Raw genomic sequence first — 12,289 nt, forward strand, 5'->3', positions numbered from 1 at the left:
TCTCTGGGCTACAGTCACAGAGCTGTCACCCTGAATGTGACGACACATCAACATCTGTCCGCAGCTTGGGGGTAGCTCCAACAGGGAGCCAAGAACTGGGTCTGCAGCTTCTAGTTAGCCTGCCTTCCACTGGAGCAGAATACTTAAGTATCCAAAACTGAAATCTGAAAGAGAAATGTACCCTAATTTCACTCATTTACCCAACAGCTATTTAAGCTAAGTGTAAGCATTACCTTGCACTCATGTAAAAGAAAATGTGGATGATTTTCTATTTCTGACTTGCTTACCTGCATCCATTCACAAACTCTGAATACACACTCACAGCTTATGCATGTAATCTCCATTGCAAACTCTTGCTTAAAACTTTGTCCCCTGTGTCTTTCAGGACTTAGATGGGAAGAAAGGAAGGTAGGAATGTTAGGAACTCTGGTCCGAACTGGACACAGAAAAGATAGAATTAAAATCTCAAAGATCTCAGTCAGTTAAGCGTCCGACTTCAGCTCAGGTCACGATCTCACAGTCCGTGAGTTCGAGCCCCGCGTCAGGCTCTGGGCTGATGGCTCAGAGCCTGGAGCCTGCTTCCGATTCTGTGTCTCCCTCTCTCTCTGCCACTCCCCAGTTCATGCTCTGTCTCTCTCTGTCCCAAAAATAAATAAACGTTAAAAAAATTTAAAAAAAATAAAATAAAATCTCAAAGATTATTGAAGGTTAGAGGTAAATGTGCCCCAAGCAGAACATATATGTTTACATAGTATTTCTCTGTTACTCCAATTCCCAAAGGATATTGTCAGTAAAAGCTTTCTTTAAGTTGGGTGGGGGGAATAATTCATATTCCTGAGAGAAAATAGGAAGCCAGAAGCCTGACACTGACATAGCCATGAGCATCCTGGGTCAGGCAGTCAAAAGTTAATGAGGTGATAAAGGACTGGAGGACTAGGAGTCATTGACACCTGCTGGCATTTTTTCTGGAACAGGTTTGAATACACTTGGTATCTAAAATCTACCGCTACTCTTTTTTTTCCTTAATGTGTTTGAATCTGGTCCAGGGTTCTCTAAATCACCTCAAGGGTTGGGATACTTTCCTCAGTTTCTGTCATAAGAACGTAAAACAGAATAGCAAAAGTCTGACTGGTGATTGGGAAGTAGAGAAAAATTGGAAATTATCTCCAGTTTATGTCTAAGTCAATTTAAATCAGGGGCTGGGCCCAAACTCAAGCAGGACAAGCTCACAGTTTTATGAGCCAATTCAAAATGAGTTTTAAAACAAATTTAGAACCCAAAAGGCAATTTAATTCAAAATTCCTCTAGGCAGAAAACCAATGGGGCTTTAAAACATGGCAAAACGCAAATAAAAGGGCAGATTCAAGGGTAAAAATATTTTACAAGTTCCAGTGACAGCACAAAAATTCTATTTAAATATGGGATAATAGGAAGATGACATTGTACAGCATTAAAAAAAAAAAGCACTAGGCTGGAAATTAGAAGATCCTGATATTATTTTGGCTCTGCCAGTGACTAACAGCCCTTGGGCAAATTATATAAAATTTTCTGGGCCTTAGCTTCCTCATCCTTAAAAGAAAGGTGAGGGATAATTGGTATCTTTCACATTCCTAAAATGTTTAGTTCTGTATCTACTTGAAAATCTCACACTTTGGGTTGTCTGAAAGGTTTACATCATTTGATTGTCTCATAAGTGAAAATCACTTTAAAATCATATTTGATACTTACAATTATTTCCCCCTACAACAGACTAAAACCCAATCTGAACTCACCCTAGTTAAATTTAGTCTTTAGAAAATTAATAGCATTGTACTCAAAAGACAAGAAGCTTTCAGAATTTAGAAAATATTTCCAGGTTGGTAAAATATTTTCTCTAGAAATTGATTGTCCTCAGTCCCTAAAACGTTACCGTTAAAAGAGACCACAGAATCAAGTAACTATATCTCACTGGCAAAAAAAGAATAAAATTTTTAGTAATTGCTGGATGGGATATTTCAGTCAATGCTTGACAAGCATCTTGTTCTCTTCCCTCTTACAACCTCCTCATTCTCTCTGAATCCTTTTTGCTATCATCATCCTACTTCTCACCAACAGAAAAATTTCTTAGTCCTCGGTTTCTTAATGAGTTTGTGGTTCTGAAAATTGTCTTGCCCCTTCCAGTAAGTTTTTCTTTTTTTGTCCAAGTGGCTCCAATATTTGACATCGTAGAAGCTATCACCTTTATTCATGAGAAATTCATTAAGTATCTGGAGGCAAGTTTTGGAAATAAGACTTCTTTCTTAGAAACGTTATGCCTGTAGATTTATTGCCTAATGTAATGGCAACTATCCAGTTTTAAAATAAATAAAGACACTTGATTTACCATGCAATTCATAGAAGCTAAAAGGTGAATCCTATTGTGAATCTCCATTGATTTAGAGTAAAGCACAGGGAAGCTTACCATATAATTCTGTTGTAAAATGCTATTGATTTACTGTACGGTATATAGAAGCTCATGGTGTGGCTTTATTGAGAGACTCTTATTCACTGTGCAGTAGCATGAAACCAACTGAGTCACTTGGTAGTGAAACCCTCTGGTTTGATATGGATCTCAGAGGATTTTATTGTGTCACTCTCTGGTAACAGAACTTGAAATTTCATTAATTCATTGTGAATTTCTCAGTAGAAGCCCTTCGTAGGCTGCAATGTGGCTCTAACCAACCATGAACAGTAGCAAGCACAGTGTTCTGTGTGGATGTCATGAAAAAACAACCTAAGGAGAACAGTCTCTGGCATAAGATGAGTGTCGCTAATCTTCCTTTTAGTAAGAAGGATGAAAGATTTTATCCTCACCAAAAAATTGTTAATACCAAAGTTCATAGTATAAATTTGAAAGGAGAAAGAACAATGTGATAATTCATCATAAGATTAGTTATATTTTATAAATACTGTATGAAATAGCCTGTGATTATCTTCATTTGCTCATATTTTATTTCCTATTTAGAAAAGTGTATTAATCACTATTTGAACTATGTAGAAATAGATGAGGTAGCACAAAATAAAGTAGATTATTATCTGGGGATAATTTTTTAAAGTCTTCAGGAAAAAAATCTTGCAAGATTTTCAAGTTTGAAAATAATGTAAAAAAATTAAAGTGTGCAAAATTGTGTGTTTCTTGGTCTAAATACTGTTATCAATTCGTAATATTTAATTTCTAAGTTTAATGTCCTCATTGAGGACAATTCTTTGTTTAAAATGTTATAACTCTGTTACTCTTTAGAATAAGTTTACTTTCCTTGAAATTTAATAAAGCGAGCTCTTTTCAGAAGAAATCCCAGTGTCAAACATTATTTTTTGTATATGTGAGGTTTTTGTCCTTTACATAAATTATTCAAATTTGTCTTTCTCTTAACCCTGCATATTTCTTTTTTGACTTAACATGAAAATTGTACTTGGTGGTAAGCAAATGAATGAACAGGCTTGCATTTCTGTCCTTTGTATTGTTCAAGAAACACACTGTGATTTAGTATGTTAGAAAGATTCCTTTCAACTTCACAGGCAGTTGAAAATCTATGCTACGTGGGATTTCTTCTAGAAAGTTCCATCTGCAAAAGTCATCTTCTTCTTACATGTGTAGAAAATATAACTGTGAAGAATAATGTTCGAAGGACTGCTTGAATTTGATATACTATTATATTTTCTGTCAAAGACTGCCTCTGAAGTATGTTACAAGTAAAAGAGTAATTTTTTTAAATTACACATATTGAAAGAAAGAGAAAGAGAAAGAGAGAAAGAAAGAAGGAAGGGAGGAAGGGAGGGAGAGAGATGAAAGAAAGAAAGAAAAAGCAAGAAAGAGAAAGAAGAAAAAAAGAAAGAAAGAAAAGGAGGAAGGAAGAGAAAAGCAGGGCAATTGGGTTGCTCAGTTGGTTAAGCATCTGACTAGATTTCAGCTCAGGTCATGATCTCAGTTTGTGAGTTTGAGCCCCATGTCAAGCTCTGCACTGACATGATAAAGTAGTGCTTATCTTGTCCAGGAATTACTTGGATTGGGAAGGAGGAAAACAAACATTGAGGCCTGAAGACATCAAGGTTAAGTCTAAAACTGGTCCCTATCCTTGCTTCCTTTATACAACTCCACCATAAATATCTCCAAGAGAACTCCTTTTTTAAACTACAGCCCCCAGCTGGGAAGGTCTCAAACCATATGGACAGGGTAAAAGGAAATTCATGTTTTCTCTTGTCACAAAAAATAAACAATCCTATAATTTGTTTGCAAATATTTACTGCATATTTAACAGATGTCATGCACTAATTCAGGGGCTCTCCATGCATTAACTAATTTAATACTCACATTGACTTTTGAAGTTTTTTTTTGAGCCTCCTTTTCCAGATCAGAAACTGAGCATGGAAAGTTCACAAAACCTTCACAAGGATACAGAGATAGTGAGAGATAGAGCTGGGACGCAAACCCAGAGTCTAATTCCAGAACCTTCACCATTGAAAATTCTACACTAGACCTCCCCAATAGGCATAATGGCTGTCCTGCAAATCACACATTTGTGTGTGTCTTTATGTAGGGGTTTAAATCTATTGTGGATAAATACACTTCTTTCTCTTTCATTCCTGTGTATGCATGTGTGTTTGTGTATGTATGTGTATGTGTGTGTGTGTGTGTGTGTGTGAATCTGATGTGCATAATGCATTTTAGAAATATCAGAATCTTTTACAGGGATGTGGACAAATGCAGTGTGTACACTGTGTTTCCTATTGTGAGTGTATATCCTAAAAACTGCTTCTGCCTTATGAAAAAAAATGGGTTTATTATTAGAATTAAGAGGCAGTAAGAGAATTAAGAGGCATTGCATAACCCCAACTAGTACCAAATAAATACCATGTGACTGCTTGATCATGCAGGAATTTTGCCTCCACAGAGTACAGATAGCTCAATAAGGTTAAATGTCCTGCCAAAATCGCATTCTTAAAAATATCCCAAACCCAATAAGTTGGAAGTCATTCAATGAAAGACTATTCTTTATAGAGCCTCTCTCCTTCCTTAAAGGAGTAAGTGATGAACTGAAGTGAGATCATTCACATGTCAAGAAGCTTTTAACTGCCTTAGCTGCAAACTTGATTAATAGTCATCACATTGGCCCTAATAGCACAGCAGATAACATACTTTTTTTGAAGCACGCAAAAGTCTTTCTTGAGTACTAGGCAGATATCCTAGGTGTGAGAACAGCTGTTTGGCTCTGTGGCAGTTTAGAATAGCAAATGTTAGCCCCAGGGGCACAAGAAACTAGAAGCATGGAAGTAGCTTCTCGAAGGCAGTGGAGGCTTTGTGTGTTTTCCCCTTAGATTCGGGGCTTATGGAAATCTCTGTGAACTACTGGACAGGTCTTGATCTTGAAGGTAAGTGCTTCTCAACCCTAAGCATGCAGAGGAATCGCCTAGAACACTTGTGAAAACACATATTCCTGGGCTTGAGAGTTTGCATTTCTAAAAATCTCAGAGGTGATGCTTCTGCTGTTGCAAGGCTCCCTTTGAGCAGCGCTGAGCAGCACTGTTTTAGGGCATCCTTGTAACCACTGTGATTCTCAAAGCTGCCTCAGTTTCTCACTATTTTTTTTTCTCTTCCTTCATATCAGTGAGACGGAGAAACAGCTCTGGGAAACCAGGACATGCAAAAACAATTACTGTGCCCTGACCAAAATACCAAAACAACCTGCAAGGCCGTCATACAGCATGAGGCTTCTTTGACTGGGTACATGAGTATGAAAAATGAGTGTCCCTGAAGAGAATCATTCTATTGTACCATGAGCTCCAAGGGTGGCAAGTGACCTTAGGGTGCTGTTTCATACTGTAAACAGAAGCCAAGAAGATTTGAAGGTGAGTGCATGTGGGGTCCAATTCAGATGCTTTCTGCAGATCTCAGTCAAGATATTTCTTTATTTTCCACTCAGTTTTAGGATTCTGTTCGTCTAACTCATAACAAAGTTTTCAGTAACTGTTGGATGGTTAAGTCAAATGATCACTCATTTAATGTCACATTTTTAAAGGAATATCCAAAGAAGCTTAGCACAGTACATTTTGAGCTAAAAAGGGAGAGTTATTGCAACAGGCCTGCTGCTGTGGATAAGCAGGATATCTTTATTTATCAATGATACAAACGTGGCTTAAAGAAATTAGCTTACTTGCCCAAAATCACATGCCAAAAGCATAGAGGGAAATAGTTGACCTGAGGCAAACTGGTGTGCAGGATGAGGTAAAGCCATAGCTGAAGCTGCCCGGTGGCCTGTGTAGATCCTTCAGTAGGTAGAGGATATGACTGAGACTCAGTGAGCCCTTCAAACAGGAAAAAGCTGAAGACAGACTAACATGGGTAGGTGAGAGGGATCAGGGGGGAAGACCCGACCATGTGAAGAGAAGAGAACACATGTCTCACCAGACCTCCAGTGCTTAAACAATGAATGGCAGCAGATTATCAGTAACCTGGTGAAGGGACTTCTCCTAGTAGGACACCAGTCAAGACTGAAAGAATAGCAGAGGACAGATAGGGAGATTTTTAGGCCAAAGGTCATGAGTTAAACACTGGACACTTAATTTGAGATGCCTGGGGGATATGCAAGTGGAAGTGTATTTTGAGCCATTAATTTGGAAGTCACCTACTTGTAGATGGAAACTGAAGGGATGGAATTTGCCATGAACACTCACTGGGTTTTCATGTCATCCCACACAGGTTCCCCCTTCTCTGTCCTACCCACATTGTGATAGAGGAAACAGCCACGGTTGTACACTATGTCTTGCCCTTGCAGGCCACAGTTAACTGTATGAAGAGTGGGTACATTGCCCAAACTGAACCAGGCAATTTAGAATTGGAAGTAGAAAGTCCAGCTTCAGGCAGGTGCTCGTTGAACATAAAAGATATAAATCTGGTCCGTTGTATCAGCAGCCATTTTCCATTGTATACGGAAAGATATAGAGAAATCCAGGCGATGGCAAGAGAGAAAGCATAATGCTAGCATAAAGAGAGACCCAGAGATAAGAACAGAGACGTTCTGGTTCATCTACAGTGCCTTGGTCCCTGATTAGATCCATTTCTGGGACCTACCCACATGCAGGTTCTTATGGCCCATGAGGCACACCTTCTACCTCTACCAGAGAAAAACTCCAAGACTTCCCTTTTGTTTAATCAAATTCAATTTGATTTCCATTACTTCAAACCAAGAGTTTTAACCAATAAAAAGTAATACTAATAATAGATAAGAGGTTATGGGGACACTTTTTAGAATGAGGAGAGGACTTTTTAGAGAGATGACAAGGATCCTAAATAATAACCAACAAAAAGTATCAGACAGAAGAGAGAAGTTCATAAGAGATTAAGAAGTGGCCATAAAGAAGAAAACCTAGAACCTGTGTTGTCTTACAAGTCAAGAGGAAACCATTTCAACGAAAAGGCAGAGTCCAGCTGTGTCAAATTCTACCTGTCTAGCAGTCCTGAAACATAAAGAAGGAGACACGGCCAGTGGATTTAACAAGAGGGGAGGACATGGCTGTCAACCTTGATGAGAGAAGTATGGAGTAGATTGCTATGGAGCTGTCAGGAGTAAATAGTAACAGGAGGTAGAAGGAGCAAGGATATGTAACATAATCGATAAATTTGATTTAAAAGAGAGTATGAAGGGTATTTGAGATGGATACAGTTTTTTTCCCCTTCCTGGGATATGTGTACATGTATTATACACATTGGAAACATGTCAACATGTTTAAATTCTGACGGAAAGAAACATCAGGAATGGTCCACACAGGAGATAAGTAGAAGCAGCATAATGGTAGCATTAGGGCTGAGAAGGCCAGAAGATTGGGGTCCTGAGAACACCTGAGAGACGCCTCTTGCATTAGATGAGAAGCTCAAGTAAGATGCCCATTCACTGTCGGGGAATGAAGGCAGGGGTACAGCCTGACCCAGCCTCTGTTTCTTCTCTCCTTCCTAGCCACACCTCTTTTCCTTCCTCAAGTCCTGGAGACAGGGATCCTGAAAACCCCTGCCCCTGAAGGGAATGAGTTCGGAGTCAAGGACATATAGACAAGATACACACTTTAGTATTACTCGATCAATGACATTCTCCACTCTGCTGTTGTGTTCTCTTCTCCAACATGTATATGTCCTCAATCCGTAGACATTAATAAATATGTCTTACTCTCTCAATTAAGTTAAAAATTCTTTGTGAGAGACAAACATGTATTGTCCAGTTTTGCAGCTTCCTCTTCAGAATTTACATGCAAAATTCTCTCAAAAACAATTATTTAATAAGTTGATTAGAAATGTTGCTTAGTATCTAAGTCAATAACCACCTAAAATCTCACCATATTTTTTTCACTCCTGATGCTAAAGTATCCTAATTTCTGATTACCTTGTGAAAGGTGATTTAGCCTATGTGTTTTCTAGTGATGTGAGAAAGAAAACTATCATTTGGAGGAATTTTTTTAATTTGTAGAGGTTTGAGAGGCTTTTATAATCTGATTTATTTAAATGGACCTCCGAATAAGTAACAAATTATAGCCAGGTTTTTTATCATTCTTTTTATAGCTTATTAAATATTAAACATTTCTTCTTTAGTCCTTTTCAGAACTATTTATTCCAAATCCATTGCAGAGTCATCCAGAATTTTAAACACCTGGATTAATTTCAGGCATCACATAATGAAGCTAATGTTTCCATGGTTTCATATTTCTAATGGCTCCTGAATGTACCCTTCAGTGTCAGTTATATTATAACCTTCCTCTCTCCTTTCCCCCTACCCTGATATTGAGCCTCTGCTTAATATCTGTTAACCTAAAGATACTCAAATGCGAGTCATGTGATTGGAGATGCATTTATGCTGTTAGTATTTCTAATACGTTTTTTTTTTCAATTTCTATTCACTTAAGATCTGGTTACTTTCATGTTTAATATCAGGTTTTGTGATGAATTCCAAGCCACAAGTTCTGTGTTTGATGGTCCGCTGCTGCCCTCTAGCTTACATTTGCAAACTTCCCCACAATGTAACAATTTATTCAGCAAATCCCTTGTATGAGTCCAGTAAACAGATACCCATTCGTTTTCAATGAATCATACATTGGAGGCCCTTTATTTGTACAGCTATTAATTAAAGTTATACATTTCTTTCCTTTCCAGATAAGATTTACGCGGATTTGTAAGTTGATTAACTGATCATATTACAATAGAAGAAAAATCTTAAAAAGGAAAAAATTTAAAGCTCCCTCGTTGTGTGCCAGATTCCCAGCCGATTCTCTTTTCACCTTAATTTACACCTTCTCCTTTCAGGTAAGCTGACTGTTTTAAAAATCAATGTGCTTTCTTATCTTTTATTCCTTAAGCAGCCAGAGAGAAGTATCAAATCTTTTATGCTCTCAGTGAATGCTGAACACTTGTCAAAGGATATTTCTGAAGACAGAACAAAATAATTTCAGTTCACATTCCGAGGACTGTCAGTAACTTCAAAAACAGCTGTTTTTGAATTCAAAAAAATTATAAAACTCTTTAAGGCTTGGGTTGCTATTCTTCTCTGAGAAAAGTTCTGAAATAGATGCTGTTCTGACATGAAACTCCTTTGTGATGAGATTTTCTGGCCTTGGACAGAGTTATCAGCTATTTGTTACCTGAACAATTCCATACCTGCTTGGCTGAGGTTTATTTGTAGTCAAACATATTGGCTAAAACCCAGTGAAACGACATTAAATTGAACATGTCGACACATTAACAGAAAAGGAAGATATGTTTATTTAAGTATCTACTTGCATTTTGGTACCCAAAAGCCTTAAAAGTGAAATATAATGTGCAGCTTAAGTTTCAGTGTTGTTCTCAGCTGGAACTGTGTAGGGAATGACATTTGCATATAGCACAGAGACCATGATGCCCCAAGGGTGGATACCTGGATTTGATTCTCAGTTCTGTCAGCAGTTAAGTACTGAGTGTTACCTCTCTTACGTTTAAAATAATGAGTATACCATGCTCATGCAATTGTAGAAACCATCAAACGAGGCAGTGAATGAGAAAGCACGAGCATGATGTATGCTCCAAACAAGGAGTTTAATAAGCCTTTGTTTACTCTAATATAAACATTAAATTGTTCCTATTCTTCTGATAAAGGGCACTCTCTATCTTGTATCTTCTTTTCCCCTTATCAAAGTTTCGTGCTCTTTGTGTATCCTTACGTACTGTTTTTCCTTTTTTTTTTTTTTTTTTTTTTTAACGTTTATTTATTTTTGAGACAGAGACAGAGCATGAACGGGGGAGGGGCAGAGAGAGGGAGACACAGAATCGGAAACAGGCTCCAGGCTCTGAGCCATCAGCCCAGAGCCCGACGAGGGGCTCGAACTCATGGACCGCGAGATCGTGACCTGGCTGAAGTCGGACGCTTAACCGACTGCGCCACCCAGGCGCCCCACGTACTGTTTTTCTATCTTTGCAAATTCGAGCTTGTTTAAGCAGAAGTGAATTTATTAAGAGATATTAAGTAATTCACAGAATCAGGGATGGTCAGAAAACCAGGTTTGGAAGCTACACTGACTGTTCCACACAGACCATAAGCCACTCCCACTGAGCAACTAGTACTACCAATGGCAACCCAGGATGCTACCCTTGGGACTCTTGTCACTGCTGCCTCCTCAGGTTTACCCAGAGTGAAGTCCACAAGGGTTGAATTATTGCATCTGATTGGCAGAGCCTGCACCAAGGCTGCAAGAAAAACTGGAAAGGTGAGATTCTAACTTCTACTTTGGACAACAGGAGACAAAAAGTGAGGAATTCTACAAACATAAGAAAGTTACCTAAGGGTTCAATGTGGCCAAAAAGCATGACCACTCCACCTTGCTCTCTGTTTTTTGTTTTTTGTTTGTTTGTTGTTTTTTTTTAAGATCCCCATCAAGCTGATCAAATTGTTTACCCAAGAGTTCGTAGAAACAGAGAAGCTGAAGAAGTACATCTAACGGCAGAATGTTTAGGGCTAATAACAAAGCACAAATCATGGATTCTCTTGGCTGTCCGCATTTCTACTTTTCACTCTCTCTGGGTATATGAATATGTGTAAGAGTATGATACTGGACAAGCATAGAACTCCATTATGCTTACACTATAGACATTGATTGATTGATTGATTGATGGATGGATGGATGGATTGATTAAGCATTTATTGAATTCCTTGTAGAACATCTACAAGGAATAGGAAATATAAACATAAATATGAATAAGATCTGTGTCCTTCATTCTTGAAACTCACATCCATAGGAAATCCGCCGTATGAACTGCTAACTAAAGGTAACATGTGGAGCATGTTAACAGAGAAGACGTAAGGCACTCTGCATATATGTAGTGTTTAGAGACACTAGTTCTAACTCTTGTAGTGGGAAACCCAAGATGAAAGGTATTGCCCCGTAAGACTTATATCACAAACATATTGGTAAGTCTATTTTGTTAAACAGAGACCGGAGATATGTCAATAGACTGTTGCACATTGCTGATAAGTTCAGGTCTTACTGTGTGTGCACTTTCAATTTTTATTCATATTAAAGTTTTTGGGTCTTTTATTGCCTTCAAATCATCATTTCAAGCTTCGTTATGATTCAGACACTGTAAAATGAAATTTTAGATCATAAAATGTCCTTGAAAATAGAAACTTCTTACTATGATACTAATGTTTTAGTTTCTGGTCTTAAAACATTATAGTTTTTAATTTACATTTCTTATGTATACTCATTTAATAACCAACTTTAAATTCAGGAATCACATTTTCCCCTAAGCTTTGATTAGAACAATTATAGTTAATGAAAATAAGAAAGTAATTTCTGTAAAGAGATTCATAAAGCATCCTTTTCAAGCCATAAAGCAGCCTTCCAAATAGTTTCTTCAGCATTAGGTCTATCAAAAAAAATTATTCTGTTCTGCTCAAGATACACAGATCCAAAACACTTTCACTGTCTTCTCATCTTTTTTTCTGGGTCTACTCTGGTACTGCGGCTCCCAGCAGAAGAGTTAGCATACAAAATGTGCCCAATAAATGCTACTGAGTGAGTATCTGGCCCTTTTGCCTAGACCTAAAAGCTAGAAGCATTAGCAGAAAGTCCCCTCAAAAATAGAAAGCATGTAAACAGGTAAAGAAATAGAAAAGAAACAGATCGTTCCATTTTTACATCTATCACAATTTTTCTTTAACCCTCAACTTTACTCTTGGCCAATGTTACTTTGGTTTTACCTTTAAAAACAAGAATATACATCAGCCCACACCTAAAGGAAATCTCTGTGAAGATTACC

Source organism: Leopardus geoffroyi, chromosome B2 (assembly GCF_018350155.1).
Source record: "Leopardus geoffroyi isolate Oge1 chromosome B2, O.geoffroyi_Oge1_pat1.0, whole genome shotgun sequence".
Taxonomy (NCBI): domain Eukaryota; kingdom Metazoa; phylum Chordata; class Mammalia; order Carnivora; family Felidae; genus Leopardus; species Leopardus geoffroyi.